This window comes from Copidosoma floridanum, unplaced genomic scaffold (assembly GCF_036245765.1).
Source record: "Copidosoma floridanum isolate Cflo_tuat_1 unplaced genomic scaffold, Cflo_Japanese_pri ptg000013l, whole genome shotgun sequence".
Classification (NCBI taxonomy): domain Eukaryota; kingdom Metazoa; phylum Arthropoda; class Insecta; order Hymenoptera; family Encyrtidae; genus Copidosoma; species Copidosoma floridanum.
In genome coordinates, this window is record NW_028321890.1 from 25,797,548 (window position 1) to 25,819,256 (window position 21,709).

Sequence of the window (21,709 nt, forward strand, 5' to 3'; positions counted from 1 at the left end):
AACAGGAAAAGAAAAGAAAAACCCACAGAGTGGATTATACGTTTTTCGGCACAGTCCCGACATTTTATACACTCGTCCTCTGTGTAATCTCCTCCTGCAGCCGCGCGCACACCCGCATACAGATAAAGAGTAGTAGTTGTTTTTTTTATTTTTTTTTATTATTATTGTTATTTTTTTTTTCATTTCCCGGCTTCGCTTTCATTTGTCTACCGACACGCAGCGGACCAACCTGGGAGGAAGCACAGCCGCACGAAGAGAAAAAATCAATTGTCGCAGACGCGACGATCGATGCTGGGAGAGTAGTTCCGAGGTACAGTTGTCGCCGTCGCTGCTCCTCGTAAATTCCCCCTGCATCAAGCGATTTTCACCACACCGAGACACGTGTGCAGCAAACTCGGTGGTTTCGTAATCGAGAGGGGAAAAAAGGCGAAGAAGAAGCAGCTCTCCCCGGCCTCTCGCGCCGGATCCTCACCCTCCGTCGCATGTGCGCGCGTGTGGGACGGTGTGCGCGCGTGGTAGTGCGCGGAACGGTATAGAGAGGGTGCAGGGAGCCAGTTGAACTCTGACACCACCCCTGCAGCCGTGCGCCCTCCTCTCATCTCGATTTTGGGTGCGTATTGTATACTCAAATAAACCCAAGGAATACCAAAGAGGGAGATTCTCTTCGACTGTGCACACCACTAGTATATACGATATATAGTAATCGTTACATCGTGCATCACTGGCATCGGGAACGGAAGAAGAGCCACACGTATATATACATACAACGACCGTCCTACTTTCGCGGAGAGAAAGATACGTCTTACGTGGTTCGCCCGCAGCAGTGGGGCGCGCGGCCGCCATCATTACGAAGAAAAAGCCTCGACTGCGGGACCCCAGCAGCGAAACGTGAGTACTTTTCGTCTTTACTTTTCGTTCATGCCATAAGTATTACTTGACACCCATCGTCACTCTGCTTCGTTCGGATTTTTCTCGGCTTATATTTATTATACACCGGTATATATTTATACGCGCGTTGCACTATCATAGCGTTTGTATATAGCGCGTCCCTTCGTTTGTCTCTGTTTTTCCTTCGGAGCCGGTATACGCGTGACGAGCGAGTTCACGGCGTTTCTGGAAAGTTCGCTGGCCGCGATTTTCCGTCGCGCGTCTACACCTTATAAAGGGACCACCGGCCAAAGTTTGTGTGTACGAATGATGTATACCCATGAATCCTCGCCAGGAAAAACGGCGATTCTTTCCCGAGTTCGATTTTTCGGAGCAAACTGATACGCGATGAGGCGAAACAGCGCGTCGTTGTCGGACGAGAGTGGAAATTTTGCCGGCACTTCAATGTGTATATATCTTTTATTGATACCGCGCAAACAGCTCGTAATCAATTACTTCCTGTGCCTTTGTGTGTACGCGCGCACTGGTTTCATTAACACTTAGTAAGGCCACCGCGATTTCTCAGTAGTTTTCACTGTAGAGTGATGTTCTTCTCTCTTTTATCCACTTTGGAATAATGGAAAGAGAAACAGAAAAAACGAGCAAGCCGGTAGCAGAAGCCGGAGAGGAAAAAAAAAAAAAAAAAAAAAGTCGAGCTCGCATGATGCGCGCAATTCACAGTCGCGTCCATCCGCGTGTGTGTATACATCTGTGACGTAAGATGGTTCTAAGCGAGTATGGCAGACGTCCGGTGATTTTTTTACTCCGTGTATCTCTTGTCTTTCTCTCTTCCACATTTTTTCTTTCTCCCTTTTCCTGTTTCACGACCAGAACTTTTTGGAGCTTTACGTAGGTGGCCAGAGTAATGGCAATTGGGTTGTTATTCTCCTATAGTTCCGTGCCTCCCCTGCTCTATTTTTGTATTGTGTAATTGCCATAGAGTGGGGGATTTGAAAAAAGAAAAAAACATTTTTTTTTCACGCTTGGAAATACTGGAAAGAAAAAACCTATTATTAAACGCAATCAAATACACTTCCTGCGCACCTTCGATGCTTTTCGCCTTACGTAAGCGCAAAGCTTCCTTTGCTCGTTGTACGTGTGGATACAACAACGGTGAGTTTGACCGTTGCAACGGGAGGCCCTCGTTTTTTCCGCACATTTTGATCCTCCCGACACAACCCGCGGCAGCTCGTTTTGTTTCAATACTGCACGCGTCACTATTTTTTTTGTTTCACGCAATTATTTTCACATTTATACCCAATTACGTTTTCCCGTATCGATCGCTGGTCATTTGTATGTACACTTACGAAATTAAAATTCTTTGAAGAATTATTGTTTTTTAACAGATTTTTATAATCCTAATCAAATTGTGATTTTTAAATCGATACTCTATCAATCTCCATTAGCGCTGTCGAATGGCGGAACAACAATAACAACAGCTCCTCAAAACTTGTCAACTGAGCAATAAAAAACATTCCTCGCTCCGTCCGTCAGAGCCATTCAAACGTGCTAATGAAGATCGATGAAACATCGGATTTAAACGCACAAATCGAGTGGGATCGTCAAAAATACAAGTTGATTGATCCGTTGCTGAAACCCACGGATAAAAATATCATTTTGATAAACTATCGTTTACGGGCTCAAGTGCCAATCAGCCAAAGATGCATGAGTGAGAATGAGTGTAAGTATGCACTCGGTGCCGACGACGGCCGTACATGGACGTTGGAACAAACGATGTATCGTATACAGTTACCGGTGTTAAATAATGTTTTCCGAAGACTTTGAAAACAGGGAAAAAAAAAGGAAGAATTCGTTGCTATCTCGAACAAACAGTGTCACTTGGACGCGTCGAAACAATGCGATGATTTAATTTAACGAGATGACGATGCAATACCTCGCAAATTTCTTTCCTGGGTCGATCACAGTCGCACGAATTTCTACCTGCTTCCTTTAGCGATAACCGCATGATTTCCCTCCGAGTTTTCAAAAATTCGATTGTCATCACCAAATGGAGAAAAATAAGTCGTATCAGAGCCGCGTGGGTGCATCGTCATTGTATGACGAGTGCACGCGCAAAAGCTCGTCACGTGTACTTCACGACATAGTACCTCAATGGATAAAAGACACTTTATTATAGCTTCGGGGGCGTCGCTTCTGGCATTTCATATATGCTATAGAACTTGCGTGCAGGTGGTATTACCTTATGGAGACGACACGGGACTTTGTATTGTTTATTTATTAATTTTTTTTTTTAAAGCTCCGCAATTGTAATGATGATGAGTATATCGTATGATAATATTAGATAAAAAAATATTACGTTCAGCGGGTAAAAAAGTTGCATTAGCGATTATCTGAATTTGAAATTTGTATGCATACGTATGGTTAAGAGAACCCATCATCTGACCGCTGCAGCAGAGTACAGAGTAAGGTGATGTACGGAAGTGCACACGACGCTGTGTGTATATGTATAACTGTTGAGCCGAGTTAATGAACTTTGGGTGCTCGCGTTACTCAACCATGTGCTCCGCATGCAAGAGAGGAAAGAACTAGTTCTGCAGGATGTGCCTCTTGTCGCTTTTGGTATTTTTTTTTCTCTTTTTTTATCTTTTATTCAAAAGCTGCGCGAGTTCTGGTATTTACATGTTGTGCACACCGGCTCCACGGACGTACATCTTGGCCGAACAGTTGCTACTGCTTTTGTATTATTTTTATTTTTTAAATGTTTTTTTAATTTACTCAGATATGAAGTGATCGTTTATCCGAAGCACGCGTATCAGAGTAGATAACAATAATATGCAGTCACCACCACTTATCGTTCGGTCACTTGAATTTACCTAATGGATCACGGCAAGATTATACATGTATTACTTGCTTTAAAAGTTAAAAAAATAAAAATAAAAGTGTCCATTAGTCGATTTTAGTATTTTAGTAGTCCTCGCATAGCTATACTAAAATTTCCGAAAGATTAGTGGTACTGAGAAAATAAATCGTATTAAGTTAGCGTTGCTTCATTAACAAAATCAAATGGTCATGTAAAAAATTGGAAACAACGCTATCAGCACGTGATATGTCTATTTATAATTATGACGAAACGAAATACAAGTATACCCAACACTGATACATGTTAACTATTAACACGTGCTCACGAAGTTTACCACGAATACTGTATTTATAAACACGTGCTTAATCATTAGTAACGATACAAAAATATAAAAGCTACCGAACAATGGTAATAATTACATACCACACGATTCGTGATAACTTATCAGCTATATCACCGGTTACATATATGGAGTTCGAGAAGAACAATTAGTTTAAAAAGGGCTGCTAGACGATTTTTTTTAAATTCTCTTTCACGAAAAAGAGACGCTAAATCGATTAGTTCTCACGTTGATTTTCCCTCTGAGGTCAGCTTCCTCGGCTCTTCTAGTGAACACGTGCACACAACATACACGCGGGAGTGAGCCAAAACTTGTTTACCTTCCAAAACTAACGGCGACGAGACATTTTCAGATATATTCAAAGTCGACGCTCTCCTTTTCTCGATTGCAAGGCAAGCAACACAATGCCAACACTTTTCAAATTTCATGAAGCGCAAAGTCCGAATCGCGCGCGAGATAATGTTACATTGTTGTTGTTGCTTTGTATCTGTATGTACAGTAGTACCACTGTTGTGCACAGTACAGCACATGGAAAGGCAGTTTTTTTATTTTTAGTTTCAAGTGCATTCGGAGCCGCGAATCTTCATTTGAATATGTGTTTCGAGATACGTAATTAATGCGTTAACTTACCTTTTGTCGTTTTCGCGCGACGATGTCGTCACCTGTGTCGGCAGCTGTGCAACGAAATCCCCGGGAGAGAAAAGCGGTCAGCTCATGCAGGCTATCGATTCTGCAAAAACACAATCAAAAGATACACGTAAATAATATAACTTGGGAGCAGAAAAAAAAAACAAGATGGCAGACGAAAATAAAATTTTTACGTAAATATTGTTTTGCAAACATCGTTCGCGAGGAAAACAACTTTTTCTGGAGGTTACGCAAATATTTCGCGAAAACTCGGTAATCATCCTCACAGACAATGGCATTAAGTCATTCCTCGAATGTATGTATTCACTCTTCGTCGTCCCGTTTATTAGATTAAATTATTTAAATAAGCTCAACTTTTACATCGTACGAAGAATAAAAAATAAGCTTTAATTTATTTTACTTCATGACTACTACGGTCCATATGTGGGAGGACCTTATCAGTAATTTGGACGTCAGGTAGGTCCCAATCAAATTGTGCCCTTTTTACACATCTCATTGTACATTTTTTATACGGTAAATCGTAAAAACAATGGGTAAAAGTACACCCAAGTCTTCTGACCGGTATGACTGACACCTCGACTTCCTGGCCAGTGTTGTTTCAGACAGCATCGCATTAAACAACCACTGAGCCAACGATCTTTTTACGTCACTGGGAAAAAATGTCATCTCGAGCGCCTATACCCACTACAACAACTTGTATTATACCCGAGCATCAGCCAAAGAGATAAGCACACGCAACGCGACGAATTCGACCGTGTCTATAATTTGTACCAGAGCTTAGAAACCAGTTGTTACCAGTGAATATACTTAAATAAGATCATCTCACGAAAACAGCAGCGTCACGGCCTTACCCCATCTTCCAGCCCATCAATTGTATATTCTGCTCAAGATATGGAGCCCCAACGTGCGTCACCTCATTGTTTCCAAATTACGTCGATCGGAGCCAGAGAAGAAAAAAAGAGACAATACATACGTCTGCGCTACTAGTTCTTCGGTGTCTCGATCAATTTCGTCCGAAGAAAAAGACCAATTGGCATATATTGACCAACGCGATTCGCTTTCGACGTGACGTCGAAATTGCGAAACAGTTGATGGAGCCATTTCTCGATTCACAAGTTTATAATTGTCAACAATTCCATGGGATAATTAGTTTGCAACCTGTTGCTCCTACCAAGAGAGATTCCTCCGTTAGGAAGTCACAGTATATAGGATCACATTGCCGTCTCGTTTGCATGTCATACTCAACAACGTTGGACGTGCGCGAGAAATAATAATAAAAAAAATAGCCATGATGATCGGAGAACATCGGACGGGCGATAAATGTATATTTATTTGTGTCGCGCAACAAGACAATGGGCGATGGAAGAAATTAATCGTCGTCCTCCCTATTATTATCGACTAATAACGCAGTTTTTTTTTTTTTTTTTTTTTTTCTTTTTTTCAAAACCTAATGAATCATCATTTGACGACAACGACGGCGCGAGCACCGCTTGGCATTCATAATCGAGAGCTCACCTTGCGATCATCGGTAATGAATTACGTAGGTACGCGAAAGTCAATGAAAAATGAACCTACGTAACGCGCCATACGTGCGTTGGCATAAATTAAGAAAAAAAAAAAAAAAAAAAAAACTACGCGTTTTCCCAGATAAGGCACGACTCGTACCAATGTTGTAGCGCTTGAGCAAAACGTATGTTTACAACGTGTACGATTACACCGTAGGTATAGTTTTTCATTCGATGCTTTGTTCTGAAATATCTGCTAAAAAACGCATAGTGAGAGTATAGTTACACGTATAAGCCACTCCTGCAGAGCAGTGGCATCTAAAAAGAAAATAATCGCACCTGCCTTTTTCTCGTATAGCGTCAACTACAACACGACCTGTACTTGTACGTGATGTGTTTGTTCACGTAACGCAAGTTATAGGTACACACAGCTCCGGGCTAATCAGGGCTGTCGTCGCGTGCAGTTATCGCTGACGCACTGACACAGGCGAGCCACTGATTTTGCTACACTTGGCATACCTTCTTGATAGCTTGTACCACCAAACCGACAACTTGTACGTATGAAAATAAAAAAAAAATAAAAAAAAAAAAAAAAAAAGCATCGAAGCGAACCTAGATCTCCTGTATATGGTGACGTACACATGCACAAGCCCGCCCACGCGGCACGAGATTCACATCTGTACGTGTTGCGTCGCAGTGCCTTACACTTTCCACCCCTCGCAAGCACAGATCGATGGTTTAGCGCTTAACAATCAACGCGTGGGCGCACACGCGGATTAGACGCGATCTACATTCTTGCCGCGAGTCGTCGGGCTAACGAGGCAACTTTGTTGGGAAGTTATCTGATCGCAGTCGTCAATGGTGGTGTCGATCGCTCGAGGTTCCGCGAATGCTGGTGTATTTTGTGTTCTCTCGCTTGGATTTTCTCCCCCTCCCCCCTATCCCGGTCCTATCGGACCAAGTGGGTTTTGAGGTCGCGGGACGGATTTTGTTTTTTTCGAAAATTTTTCTACTCACTCGCCATCGTGGATTCGCGCGGTTTGATGAATGTTTTGGAGTAAAAAATTTATTACCAATGGATTTTTGCTCGTTGTATCAAGTCGAAGGCAAAAAAGTGGGGGATAAGATGTTTTCGCATAGGTGAACACACGAAGAATCTTCTTTTTTCGGGATCGCGTCACTCGTTGCGTGGATTATTTTCAGAAAGCCGGCATTTATTTTTAGAAAACTGAAGGTTGAAGCGAAGCAAGCACTTTCGCAACAATTTTTGTTTATCACAGGTGCGTGTATAGCGATGTATATTCGAGAACAATAAATAAAAATAAAAAAAAAAAGCATCAGATGTACCTGACAAATAAATTAAGCGTGCACTCGTTGAAAGATCGAAAACATCTTATTTCCATTTCATCGGGTCAATTGTATAGTTTTGCACGTGTCTTGTGATGATACAGAGTTTGATAACTTGGCGTGTATTAAAAACAGCACATTTTACAAAACATTCAAAGTATCGTATGAAAAAAAAAAAATAAATAAAAAAAAAAAAAATAACTGTGGAATCTTTCATCCAAACATTGATAATATCGCATCGTTACACAAAAACGTTCACTTATCTTACTAGCACTTAACTTTTTTACCCCTGCACATCATACGCGTATACCGATAAGGAGTGCGCGGATCGGAATCTTTGCAATATACATTCTATTTTTTACTGTCGCTGACCTCTATTTTTGATTCTCCGAGTCATATTTTGACGCGTCTGCGGGGGTGTTACGGACACGCAAACGTTTTGGCTCGACCCGAAATACGACACCTCATTTCTGGCGCTCCCAATCGATAAATATCCACTCATCGGTGGCTGAAGTACACGTGGACGCTCTGTTTTTATTACTCGACCATACAATGTCACACCTTACGCGAGTGAGTGGCTGTGAGACTAGAAATTTTCAATTCGATATTACCACAGCTTTACAACCTTTTCATTAAAAATGTAGGTGGTAGTCTTGCGATCGTATTAATACGTTATGATATACGACGTCTATACCCGATATTCACACGTAACAGACTATAGTCGTTTATTCATCATTTACAAAGTAATTTAACGCAAATTCAAGACGCCGTTGTGCAATTAAATAGTTATTCAATTTTGAAGTAGCAATAAAACAAAAGCGGGGTAGCTACGGTTATGAAAAAAATTTCTGCAATAAAAGTAGGTGGGGATAATTATTGCGAACACAAAAATAAACAAATGAAACAAGTAACCGTGCGACATTGTAAAAAAAAAAAAAAAAAAAAAAAAAAGATAAAATGCTTTAACAACGCGCGATGTCTACGAATAAAATAATGTATGACGAAACGCGTATCGGCAGAAATATTTATAAAACAGCGTAAACTGTTTGACTTGAAATCAAAGTATTTTGTATGTGTAAGTTTCGTGCTTTTCTTTACTTAAAAATTATTTGCTTATCTGTGACTTTCGACTTTTTTATTTCTTAGCTAAGATCAACAGTGTGTTTGGAATAGAAGTTCCGTGCCTTAAGCACGATAGTAGCTGGGTTTAAAAAAAAAAACGCGTGACGTGAAACCCAAGGAAATTTTTACAAATGAAAGTTGAATTCATTCATGAAATTCGTAGATATCGTATAACTTGACAAAATGATAAAATGTGTATCGAAAAAGTCGATAAAAAAATACAGCGTAACTCACTGTTCAACACATGAAAAACAATAATTTTTTTCTTCCAGTCAATAGGTAGGTGGGTAGGTTGCATATAGCACGATAAATGTTATAGTGCAAAAAATAAAAAGCAACAGGAATAATAAATCGTACTTAATTTATATCGAAACAACTTGTACGCAAATTACTTTTTTTTTCGACAGCAACTTTTTTTTACACCCAATCTGAATGTAAAAATAAATTTATTTCTTTTTCCATGCACACTAAAGGTATACTCGATGTATAGGCCGTTAGCAACAAATTTACGAGCTGCTAGCTATTAAAAATAATTGTTATAAATTTTATTTCATAACGACGCTGGAATAAACAATGCCCATACATTCTCGCGTAATCGTCGTAAAATCATACTTGCAAAATGTAATGTTAATAAGTTACGTAAGACACACATCCAGTCCACAACCTGTAGATAATGTGTCACCTTCGCACTGGTTTAAATCCCCGAGATGTATACATACGTATATAATTTTACAAACGGATGCTTATCTTTTTTGGATTGTGAAATAATTCTCCTTCTGTTTTAACAGCTCCATACACACAGAACAATATCCTCGTAACTGGAACACACGTGTGAGTACACGACACGTGACGAAACTATACGAGTACCTACGCATATTCGATCAAACGGTTTGTGTGCGCAAGAGTTTCATCATTTTTCCAAATTAAAAAACACAAGGGAGTCAATCTTGTCGAAAATTTCGGTTGAACGAATCGCCAGCTACCTGCAAAATGGTATACATTGACAAAACACGTGGACGAAATTATCGGATCTGTGCATAAGTATGCAGCAAAGAAAGAGAGTCGCGGTGACATCGTGTTTGCGTATACATACGTAGGCATAATCAGCCGCGTGAGTAGGTAAAAAAAAAAAAAAAAAAAAAAAAAATCGGCAGGTGCAAAGGCGCCACCAGGGCGTACCTCGCACAAGGAAAGTTTGTCGCTCGAACGAGTGATTTTGTTTTTCCTTGGTTTGTTAGCGGGAGCTTTAAAATAATAGAGAGGCATTATCGTGAGCGCGTGCTAATTACCCGCTGTTGTACGTGACATTGTAATTTATCTCCCTCTCCCTCTCTCTGTGTAAAGATGCGTGCTGCCTTTTAATGCGCCGGTTTGTTGGACAATGTTTGTTTGATCGTCAATTATTGCGTTATCACCGGAGAGTTGGCTTGTCACTGAGTTATATACCTCGACCCGCTTAATGACGGATTTTGCCTCACTTATTCATTCCCGGTGTTGTTTGCAGGTAACCAAACGCCGCTCTCTGTCAACTGAGTGCTCTCTAAATATTTTTCTAGGTCACGGGCTCGCATGTCGTGCGTCGAACTCATCTCACATCCACGAAGAAAGCGCTTTATCGCATTACTAAAGAAAAAAAAAAAAAAGAAAAAAAAAGAAAAGGTTTTATGTATGTGATTTGCAAAAAAACTCTGGGCGACTGGAACGGCGAAAAAGAAAAGAAAATCGCCTATCGGCTCGCAAATAATGCAAACCGACTCCTCTTTGTTCGATGAAGAATTTCGAGGTTGCGCCAAAGGTCGTTTGCATCAATCTTGCATAGCACTTACACCCTATCGATCTTTACCCGCGTACGACCACGATCGCGGCGGCTTGCTCTCTTTTGTCCTTATTCGACGGTACTTTTGAAATTGAAAGATATTTCAATGAAAACCAAGAGAGGGGAAAAAAACAAACACGCTTGCGTGGAAACACGAAGGAAAAAAGAAGCACACGCGACATCGGTGAGATTTGACGCAAGCGCGGATTGATTGTACGCGTGTCGTTATCGCCGTAGTCGTAATCAAACAAGAGACACCCGGCGTGCGTTAACCCAGGCGGGCGCTTATCGCCCGGGGGGTGACACGTGCCGCGTGAAAAATAAAAAGTCGTTATTTTCCCTATCAGGTGCACATATTGTATACAGGATGCGTGCCAAAATAATCTGGTAACCAAAGTCGCGTCAACGAAAAGTAAAATCTCCCCCCGCGATGTGTTGCGTACACGCGCGACAAAGTACGCGGTTACGCGAATAAACCGGAAAAACATCGGCAATGTTTTTCCCTCTTTTACCCGGCATGGCATCAGGAGGAAATGGCAAAATCCAGTAGACTGTATAATAGAAGAACCCACGGTTGTGCAAAGTTTTTACGGAAAGGATGCATCGGCCTCGTTCCCGTACATCAGGCCAGGGCTGCGTATGAGTACTTATACGCGCGAGCACCGGCACATTATATTATAAATGCAGCAGCGGCGTGAAAAATGCGCATGCATGTACTTTCGAACGCACGCATGCATCAATTGCACGAGGATACACTACCTGTACTTACGATAGGTATACTTGCAGTGAAAAGAAGAGATGGAAAGTGTACAGCTGGAACACCGCGGAGGGAAAAGATATAGAGAGGACGTGGATGCACGAGCATCAGCTATATACATAATAGGTCGACTCGCTATAGGTATATAAGTACACGATGTATTATACTTGTACCCTCTCTCTCTCTTTCTCTCTCTCTCTCTCTCTCTCTCTCTATAGCAGCGAGAGTCGTTTGACACAGATGGATCGGGCTACCGAGGACGCATTATCATTACTACTTTATACTTACCTATATACTTGAAAATGCATAACAACAACAATAATAATAATAATAATAATAATAATAATAATAATAATAATGTACGTGCTTCTATGTCATTACAGCGCGACACGAGAGCTTTTATCATTTTTACCTATCGTTATTTTTGTCATTCGAAACTCGATCCGGCCATCTATAGGTACTGGTAAGGCCTGTATATCTTGTAATACCTATCCCATATATGCATGTACATGGTATTATGTAGGTATTACGCGTTGCATATACACGGTTAACCGATACGACGCTCGACTGAGTCTGTACAGGTATATATACTTAATGTGTATACCCGAGCCTCTATAATATATAAGCTTTGACCTCCTCGGGTTGTCTGAATTTCTCAAACCCCTCGCGTTTTCTCTTTCCATCCGTATCGGGAGACACCTGGTGTGTAGAGGTGCACGCTGGAATTTTTAGAAAGCGAGATTTTATCTTACAGGCGATTTCCGCACTTGCGTGCATTGCCGCGTTCTCTCCTCTTTTCCCCATGCACATATACATATATATATATATATGCAACGCGAAATTGCATCAATAATAGTTTCTTTATGGCGCGTTCGAGCAAACCCCGATTTCGTTTCCAGCCGAAATATTGACCTGTACTACTTGAAATCGCAATTGCGCAGCAAGGGCTTCCATATATACGCGCTCCGCAAAAATCCAACTGTCACCGTATTACAATGACGACGACGAAGACAATCTCTCGGGGTCGAGTCAACAATTCAATTGCCAGCCTCTCGAAACGTTTCTCGTCATACGTATGTCATGCATACGTATACATACATGCACACCGGCACACATACACAAACTAGTTCAAGCTTACCCGTACCGTACATACGATCACGCGAAAACAGACCATATGCATTCGCACGTGCATCATTATTATTATCATTATACCTATACAGAACACTGTGATCTGAAAGCAAGTGTACTAAATAGTTGGGGAGGTTGGGGGGTACCTACACAATGTACCGCAGTGAGTCGGTGCGTCTCTCGCTCCGTATCCACGCTCTTGACGAAAATTAATGTTATCAAACGATACATTCACACAAGTACCACTTGGGCCGAGAGCGCACGCGTCCACTGTACACATAATTATATATATATATAAATGTATACCCACATCGTCATGAGTAAAAGGGTCAAACGTGGGCACATGCACGCAGTAGGTGTTACGTGCGTATAGTACAGGGGGGAGACCCGACGATCGCGACGAAAAACAATTTTATTCTCTCTCCATCTTTATGTACGCGCGCATAATATTACAAGGTGCCATAATATACTGTAGGATATTATACGCTGCATCGCGTTATTTCCCTGCATGTGGGTATATTATACGCACATCTGTCCTCTCCAAACTTTCTATTGTCCCGTGGCTTCGCTCTGTCGCATCTCTTGCAGTTGTTGGATGTTATTGTCATTTGGTACGTTACTCGGTATCTCCTTTTTTTCGATATTCACATTTTTCCACGCATACCCACTGTACCATCCAAGTTCGTTGGCTCCCCCGTGCCTCACGCCGTGAAAATATAAAAAACCTTGCGTTTTGCGAAAGAAATGAGAATTTTGAATATCAATCGGCACGAGGAATGTGCGCTCGATTGAATTGTTCATCTGAAAAATTAATAATACATCGCGAGGGTTTGGCGCTGGATACAAGGCATGCCTGGTACGTATATACACTTGCGTTTTGCAATTTCGCCAACTTGGAAGGTGAAACCCCGTAGTAAAGTTTCGAGTTGTTGTTATTCGTGTTAATGCCATTGCAAGCCTAATCCCATTCAAGTTGAATCAAACGCGTTTGCATCGCTGTTTTTATTTTTTGCTGATGGTCACAATTAATAGTACATGTATGCATACAACGTGGTTCATGCACGTAAATTCGAAGCTCGTTTTTTTTGCCGAATAGTAAATATATATTTATGAAAATTTCATACATTGGATGAGCGATCGTAAGCTCCGGCAATCTCGTAATCCACGAATCCATTGCACAAACAATATCGAGGAGGGGCGAAAGTATCAATCGGTTCCCCGGAGCTCAGAGCCGATTCTTGAATGGGGGAGTCGTCGAGGAAACAGAAAATCATACCAAGAGATAAAATGCGCATATATATGCGAACGAAGCCGCCAGTGATAAAAATCCCTGGAACGATAGGGCACGGATCATTCGTCGAGACGTCCGATGCCGTTCTTCCGCAATATAGCGTCACCATATCCGCCTCGTATCTCATCTTTGGACTCTCAAGACTCCGCGCTGACTTTGGCGAGTCGTTTCGACAAGTGCGCGTCTTATCGGATGCGAAACGAGCTGCATGTGTCCGAGAGATACGAAAAAAAATGGCCCCTAAGTGTTCGGGTAAGAAAACCTCGCGAGGAAATAAACAGTTATTTCTTCATCTCGTCGCGTGTGATTATCGAAAGAGGAATTTACTGTTGGCGTGCGAGAGGGGCTCGATCACAGCGCATTTGTATAAGTATATATGTACGAGCAAAAGGTTAAAAAATATGGTACAACCACGCTGCAGTCACGTTCGAGGAGCATAGAAAGTATCCGGGTTCGCTCGAGCACATGTATATGTATGTATGTACATCCACGTAATGTCTCATGCATTCAAAAACACGTTACAGCAGATAATTTATATTGTTTATTATTATTATTATTAATATTGTTATTTTTTAATAATACACGAGATCGTGTCTCAACTTCGATTCCGCGCAGGCACGCGTTTCTCGACAAAAATGATTTAATCGCACGAGCGACTGACCCATGCCCCCTTGAAGCTGATATATATACCTCGTGAGCTCGGAAAAATTGCCGTAGCTTTCGAGCTTCTCTTTCTTAGTCAATTTTTGCGGGTTTTGCGGTATTTCGCGTTTACGTTTTCCATCTTTGAAGCGGATCGATCGAGTCTGTCCTCGAGTAATTAGCCTTTGCCTTTGTACACCCATTATATATAATATGTGTATGTACGCAAACAAATTGCGCGCAGTGACTCCAAATGAGCTAGGCTGTCGATGTAACGTCATATGAATAATAAATAATTTTTGGGTTAATGGAAAAATCTTTAATTTTTTTTTCTCGAAAAACAAAAACGAAATTTAATATCATCGGGTCGATAGCACTCTGTTGAATGTATAAAAAACACGAGGGCTGATAAACTCATGCGGGGGCGAGTTGAGCTGCGATTACATCGCGGCACAAGAAAAATCACGTCGTCGTTGCGTATAAACCGCCAAACGAATAAGCCGGCATCAACGACACCCAATATAATAATACATGATACGCGCGACAAGTACAATTTTCTTCAATTTTTATTTTTCCCCCTCCTGCTGGCCGAAAATAAATTAACAAACAAAAGAGTGCACATGAAAAACAAAAAGAATATAATTACAGAGATGGTAAAAGCGCCCAGCGTCAGCTTCGATCAACATTCTCGGTTTTCTCATACGTATAGGTATACAGGTGTATGCCAACACAGCACCAGCAGGCACGTGTATATGTGTGCGAAGCCCGCGAGAGTTCACCTCGGCAAGGTCGAATTGCTTCCTCTTAAAAAGAGAGAGAGAGAGGGAGAGTTGGTGGATGTATATGTTTTATATACTACGGGCTCTTTGGGGTTTCCCCCTCCCACCCCCCCTTTTTTTCACTCTTACCCTCTCTCTTCTACTCGCGCGCCACGTTCCTATTCCCTTTCAGGCTTTTCCAAGCGAGCCTCTCTTTCCTCCCTCCCTGCATCCACTGCATCCACTGACCTCACTCTTCTTTTCTGCAGTACTCGCTCTTATACGTTCTAGCTCCTATATACAAATGTTGTATAGCCTATAGCTGTCTTTGCTCTTCGTATCTTTTCCAGAGCCCCAATCGTACACGTACCAACTTACTTATTACAGAAACGACAAATATTTCCATGTAAGGCTTTACCATCTCTATACCTACCCGTCAGTAATATATTTATATACACACATTTTTCACTCTTTATCTCCCTTTCTTTCTTAATTTCAGGTAGCTCGGCTCAACTCACTGCGGCTGGAAAATCCCGTGCTATACATATAAGTACCTAAGCTACCTTGCAAATTCTTTCTCGCGCGCGCGCACAAACACAATAGAAAGCGCCAACTCCAAATTGGCTTCAAAAAAGCGCGAATCCAGGTTCAGGTTGAACGTGATCGAACAAAAAGCCCAATCGTTTCAAACAATGAACCGACCGTTGGTGATTATAACATGCTGCTTTTTGGCTACCTGTATATCGCTCGCGTCTCTCTTTAGCCTCTCTGTGTAATTTGTGAATCGAGTTGTGCACACGTCAAAGTCGGTGTAGAAAAAAGTCTGTCCAAGTCTTGCACAGTCATTCAAAGTTGTTCGCAAATTGTCGTGGAATACGTTTCAAACTTTGGATGAATTCGAAGCTTTTCGAGACCTAAAAAGTCCCAAATTACTTAGAAATTTTTATCGAAGTTTGAATAATAATTGCTCGTCCGGATCCAGTTGAGCGTACAACTCAAACTCGGACATAATTCTCGCTTTCTCTTTGTCTATATTCTTTTGAGAAATAAATTGGGTGTACCTATTACAATACACAAATCAATAACTACACAATACCAATTACATATACATTGTACACCCCTGTTGGGCGGTGCTTGCATTAATTTCGATGGTGAAAAAATAACGTATAAGGCATTGCAAAAGTTTCCGCTTCAGTTTGTCCCAAAACCTGCGTAAGAATTATAAAACTGCAGCGGCAAACAAACGGGAAAAAAACTACAACAACATAATACGAGTACAAGCAATAACCCCTGCAAACCGAACAGATAAAGGCGCGCGAAATCAATTATTTCGGTTGTATAGGTATACCTAAAGTTTTCCCTACGTCTTTCTCGATCGTTCGATTTCGCGTTTGCCCAAGCGGCTGCACTGTAATTTGTCTTTAATCGAATGACGCCTGTACCGCCGCGCGCGTGGCGCAGAAAACGAGTTGCTAGTAGCTTGTGCAGCTATTACGCGTTTATATATGTCCTGTGACGTAAGCCTACGAATTTTATTGACGCAAGGGCTCTGTCTGTGTACAATATTGTAGTAGGAAACCCAACAGGAAGTCGCTTCGCTTTTTTTTTTTTTTTTTTTTTTTATTCTTTTTTTATTCTTTTTACATCTTACTGTCACTGTTTTGCGAACCAAGTTTATCTTTTTCACTAAATCGCGTAGTTTTATGTAACAACGGGTGCTGCTCAAAAGCACGTGGTACGAGTCGTCTGATTGGCCATGCAAATAAATTGTCGAATGACAGGAGACACTTTGTAGCAGCGATTTTCCGCCTGTTAGGTTTGCATTTTCAAACGCCTCTGAGCTGAGATAAAAATAAAGGACAATATTTGTATTGCTCTTGGACCACTGTCAAGATGATTTCTCTGGTAAAACGTGGCACACGTTGCACAGTTGCATTGAATTACGCTTATGTGGGTACATCACGCTTTTTCTCGTGAATTTCGAAACAGGTGATTCTTTATGTAATCTCATTTCACCTGTATAAAAAAAAAAAAAAAAAAAAAATACGTACTTAATCCGAAAATAACTATTTTCTCGTGGTCAATAAATAATTACGAACAAATAGATGTTCGAACGTAGGATTTCAGCAATAACGTCTAATGAAAATTATTATTGCCGTTGGAAAAAGTAATAACATTAACACATGCAACTATAGCTGGTTGGCGAACATTATCGCGAGTCACGAAACGCTGTATCCATACTTTTCCGCCATGCACGCGTCTTCTGTACCCGGCAAATTGTTTGGCATTTCTCGCATTCCCGCATCGACAATATTGTCGTTCGCGTTGAAAGTAAAAACTCTTCCTGCCAAATTGTAAAATATCCCTCGATCCTCGAAACAAAGAAGTACAAGCACAATTATACACACACGCTAATACCACAATTGTCTTCGCGGAGCGGCGAAATGATTCGCAATCGAGACGTAAAATTCAATTGCGACCAACGCTCTTTTTAACCTTCATTGCGAGACCATTATCGACAAAACTACTCATAGGAATAACTGCTAGAAATGTAACGAAGCCGTCCGATGCGGCAACAGTTGAGTCATTGACATTTTATACGTATAACACAATACACTCTTGCTCTCTCTCTCTCTCTCTCTCTCTGCGAAAACATTTTTGCCTGGTGTAAGGAAAGGACATTATACCTAAGTACACCTCACACTCTCTTCTCTCCCGAGGCAATATTTATGCTCCTGCGCTCTAAGTACACCTATACTCTTTCCTCATTCTTGGCGTAATTGTAACTCCTTGTGCTCTTGTGGGTTGGCACGGTGCACCAGGACGAGAACAATATCATCGTCCAACTACACAATTAATGGACTATAGTAGCTCCAGTCGTAACTTCTGGGATTCAATTCGAGGCATATATCATGGACTTGTAATGATCGATTGTTCCCATTATTGGTGGGCGGGTAATTCCTCTTTTCCTTCGATAGAATACCGTCTAATGAGAAACTCACGGTGACAGCTGTAGCCCCAGATCCCTCTAATATTTACAACAGAACTCAAAGTGCACCCATGGTGTACTGACGTAACAATTCCCGAGCGAGTATATATTACATTGTAAATATTTTTTGTCCATACCTATATCCCGGTATTGCGTCTGTCGCCTCTTGTAATCCTCGAGGCCGCGTAATATAATACATCGGAAAACTAGGTATCGAAGCAGCAACAAGAAACTACGACGCAAGCGCTGCAAAAATTTTAATAACCCAATAACCCCCCCCCTCTCCCTATTATCGGAATTTTCTATTGCGGTCGCGCTCGGCCAACATTAACAACAACAGCATAGCGGCAACAGTGTCGATTATCTTTGGAGAAAGCGGCCTCGATTTTCGATTTCATAAAAGTTGGTGTTATAAGTATACAAGTACGCCACACTGTATCACGCTGTGTGTGCACCGTGTTCACCGCGACTCTAGCTGCTTATACATCGTAATTCATGCATATGTACACATACACGCGCACACGTGTGTAAGTCGAACGCAAGACGTTTGTGTACACTTATAAATAACAAAAGTGTAGGTATTTTATATAGAGTGTACAAGTGTACACGTTGCCCCATTGGCTTCCTGCGCTACATTGCAGCAGCGATACCTACTTGTATTCGCGGTGTGTATACATAGATATCGTTGAAACATATTGTTGCCGGATGTTGTTTTGGGGAAAAAAAAAAAAAAAAAACGAGTGCAGATTTGCGATCTACTCGCACGTGTAAGTCTGCGTCGTTGGATTTTTATCGCTCACTGATTAGTTGATGATTTATAATGCGCTATACATATTGATTTGCTGGCAGAGCGTATTGTGCCTCCCCCCCCTCAATAATTTGATCGGATGATTTTTAATTGCTGCTTGCTTATGTGATTAACGACATTTAGGCTGAGTGTGGATGAAATTTTTTTTTTTTTTTTTTTCATATTGTAGGATTCATTTCCCATTATTGGAATATCGAGTTTGATTCAAACGCTTGCTAAATGTTTACGTGCATATCTAATATTGGATATTGGACTCTTATAGTCTGGGACGCAGAGCTGTAATCGACCGTTAATAGCTTAAGTTCGGTCTTATCTTCGGTGATTAATAAAGAAAAGAAAGGAAAGCAATTTAAACGCTAACCAAAACGAGTCGTCCGTTCAATTCAAAGTTAAAGCAATACACCCGATGTATATTATTCGAGACGGATAATACACGTGCGACAAAATAAACACGGGAAAAATGTGCACATCTATGCCTACATTTTATTTTACACTAAAAAAACAAAAAAATCACAAAAGGTGTAGCTCTGCGTGAGATTACATTGTTAGTCATTGTGCTTGTAAGTACGTATAAAAAAGCAAAAGTGGGAGTGGATATAACTACGCAATTTATAGAAAAAATTATCATTTCCTGTGGAAAATTATACCTTCTCGTTTATAATGGCAACAAAAACGCGTGCATGATTTTGAAAACAACCAACCCTCCAAACACATAAAATTTCAGACTCCCGTGAACAAAAAGAAAAATTGCACATTTCAATTGTCAAGCTCGAACATCGTGTTTTCTCTTTCAAATTGATGTTCTAAAACCACAAACTTGTGGTGTACGGGTCGTATAAAAAAATATTATCGTTCTGCACGTTATGTTTTATCGCTAACGTTAAAACGGTGTGATTTTCACCGTCTGCGAAAAATAAAAATTGCCCATAAACTACAAAGCATACTTATACCTGCCACCTGTTTATATACTTTTAAAACCAATAATTTTTAAGCCTTATTCTCTCTCTCTGCCTGTCTCAGGGTGTAGGTGTAAATTTCGTATTCTACTTTTTTTTCCCTTCGCCGCTCGAAATCTCCATCCAGATGGGAAAGCGAATTCAATTTAAAATCTCGTTCTATTCTCGTTTGAGTTACATAAGACAACGAGGCGTACAGAGAGGGGCAACTCGTCTTTCACTCCCGAGAGCCGGCTATACGCCGTAGCGAGAGCAGAGGGAGGGAAAAAAATGGCACCACCCCCGCAGACTACGCGCAGAGAATTACGCAGCTGGAAAATTTTTCGATCCGAGAGAAGGAGGGAGCAGGAAAATTGACAAGTATACCTAAGAGAATATCTGTAAGCTCGATGGTGTCGAGTGGGAAAAAAAAGGTTTACGGATGATACAACGCAAGTACAGAGAAGAAGAAGATGGACCATTATAAAAGAAGGAATAAACCTACGCTGTGTATATATATATATGTAAGTGCAGGCTTGGCAGCGTGTGCAAGATAGCTGCATCATCAGCGGCATCAGTACATGTATGTGTATATATATATATATGACCAACAAAGTCGCGGTGGGTAGGCAAGGCGCTGGGGTGCAACGACCGGCCGAGTCGCGTAACCAGGACGTCCTTCTCTCTTTCTTTCTCTTTCGCGTGCACTGCAGCTCGCTTCTTGTGCAGTGTGCATGCCCCCGACGTATATACACTGTAAAAAATGCTGTAGTAAAATCACTAGCGGATAGTAACTTTTTTCACTATCCTGAGCATAGTGATTTTACTACAGCATTTTTTACAGTGTATGTACCTATATATAGTACGTCAGACTTTGGTGCGCGTGTGTATATCTATTTAATCGACACGCTTACTCTCTCGTGCACCCGTTCCCCACATCTGACTGTATATTATAGTGCACGTAACGAGAGTTTTCTTTTCTCCTCCTCCGCCACGGTTCTTCCTCCTTTATTTTTTTTTTCTTCGAGACGATGACAAAATGTTTCGGAAAAAAGCTCGATACCTTCGAGATTTAGAAGTTTAAAAAAAGGAAAACTCTAGAGCCTCAAATTGTCTCGATGAACATCTTCCAGACCGAGACGAGACGAAAAGTGCCTGGAATGTACATATACTTGGAGTTTACGAGAATTGCCAGGCCTCTCGAGTCTCAATAAACTTTACATTCGTCATCAAAGAAACAGATCACTTCCGAGGAGTCGTGGATATCGATGATTCCTCGCGGAGACACGGAACAGCAATTTATCTCGAGCGTTTGCGGGTGTGCGTCAAGTTTGAGAGACGATTACTTCGCCCCGGCTCCCGTGTACAAATAAACCTCTTATTTGCCGATCAATAAATGCGTAATGAAAAAAAAAGTCGCGACAAATCTTCAAACTGTCTCGGGCTGTTGGGTTGGGAGTATTCTAGAGTCGGGGGGTCTGGAGTATATCCGACAACCCTCCCACTACATTTTACCTACTTTTGAATCGGCATTTTTTTTTTTTTTTTTCTTCTCGAAACACAATGGCATCATCATTCTCGCCATCAGCTCTTTTTGCTCCACTTACTCTTTCGACTATCTGCAGCTTTCATAATTATGCAAAATACCTAAACTGCTTTTGGTTATTTCCCAACTATGATCTCGTCCGCAGCTTCACCGTCGCACTTGCACTTCTGGGGACAGTCGCATTTCCATGCAGATACCTATATACTTTCGTCCACGACAAAATAGTAAGTGTGTACCGAATGAGAAATCCAAAAAAGAATAACAAGAGAGAGTGGCACTTTGGTCGGGCGCCCGAGGGACGTGGACAATTTTATTTTCGACGCCCCGGC

At 41.3% G+C, this 21,709-nt stretch overlaps 1 protein-coding gene across 2 annotated transcripts in view; it reads left to right on the forward strand.

The window, feature by feature from the left end:
* The first annotated feature begins 570 nt into the window (after positions 1-570).
* Positions 571-21,709, forward strand: part of LOC106647398 (terminal nucleotidyltransferase 5B) — a 33,163-nt gene continuing 12,024 nt past the window's right edge. Inside the window, exon 1 of one of the 2 annotated variants that reach the window (XM_014363763.3) lies at positions 571-888. The gene's annotated coding sequence lies outside the window, so the exon portion shown is untranslated. The remainder of the gene's footprint in view (positions 889-21,709) is intronic. The other variant, XM_089591329.1, reaches the window with a different exon arrangement.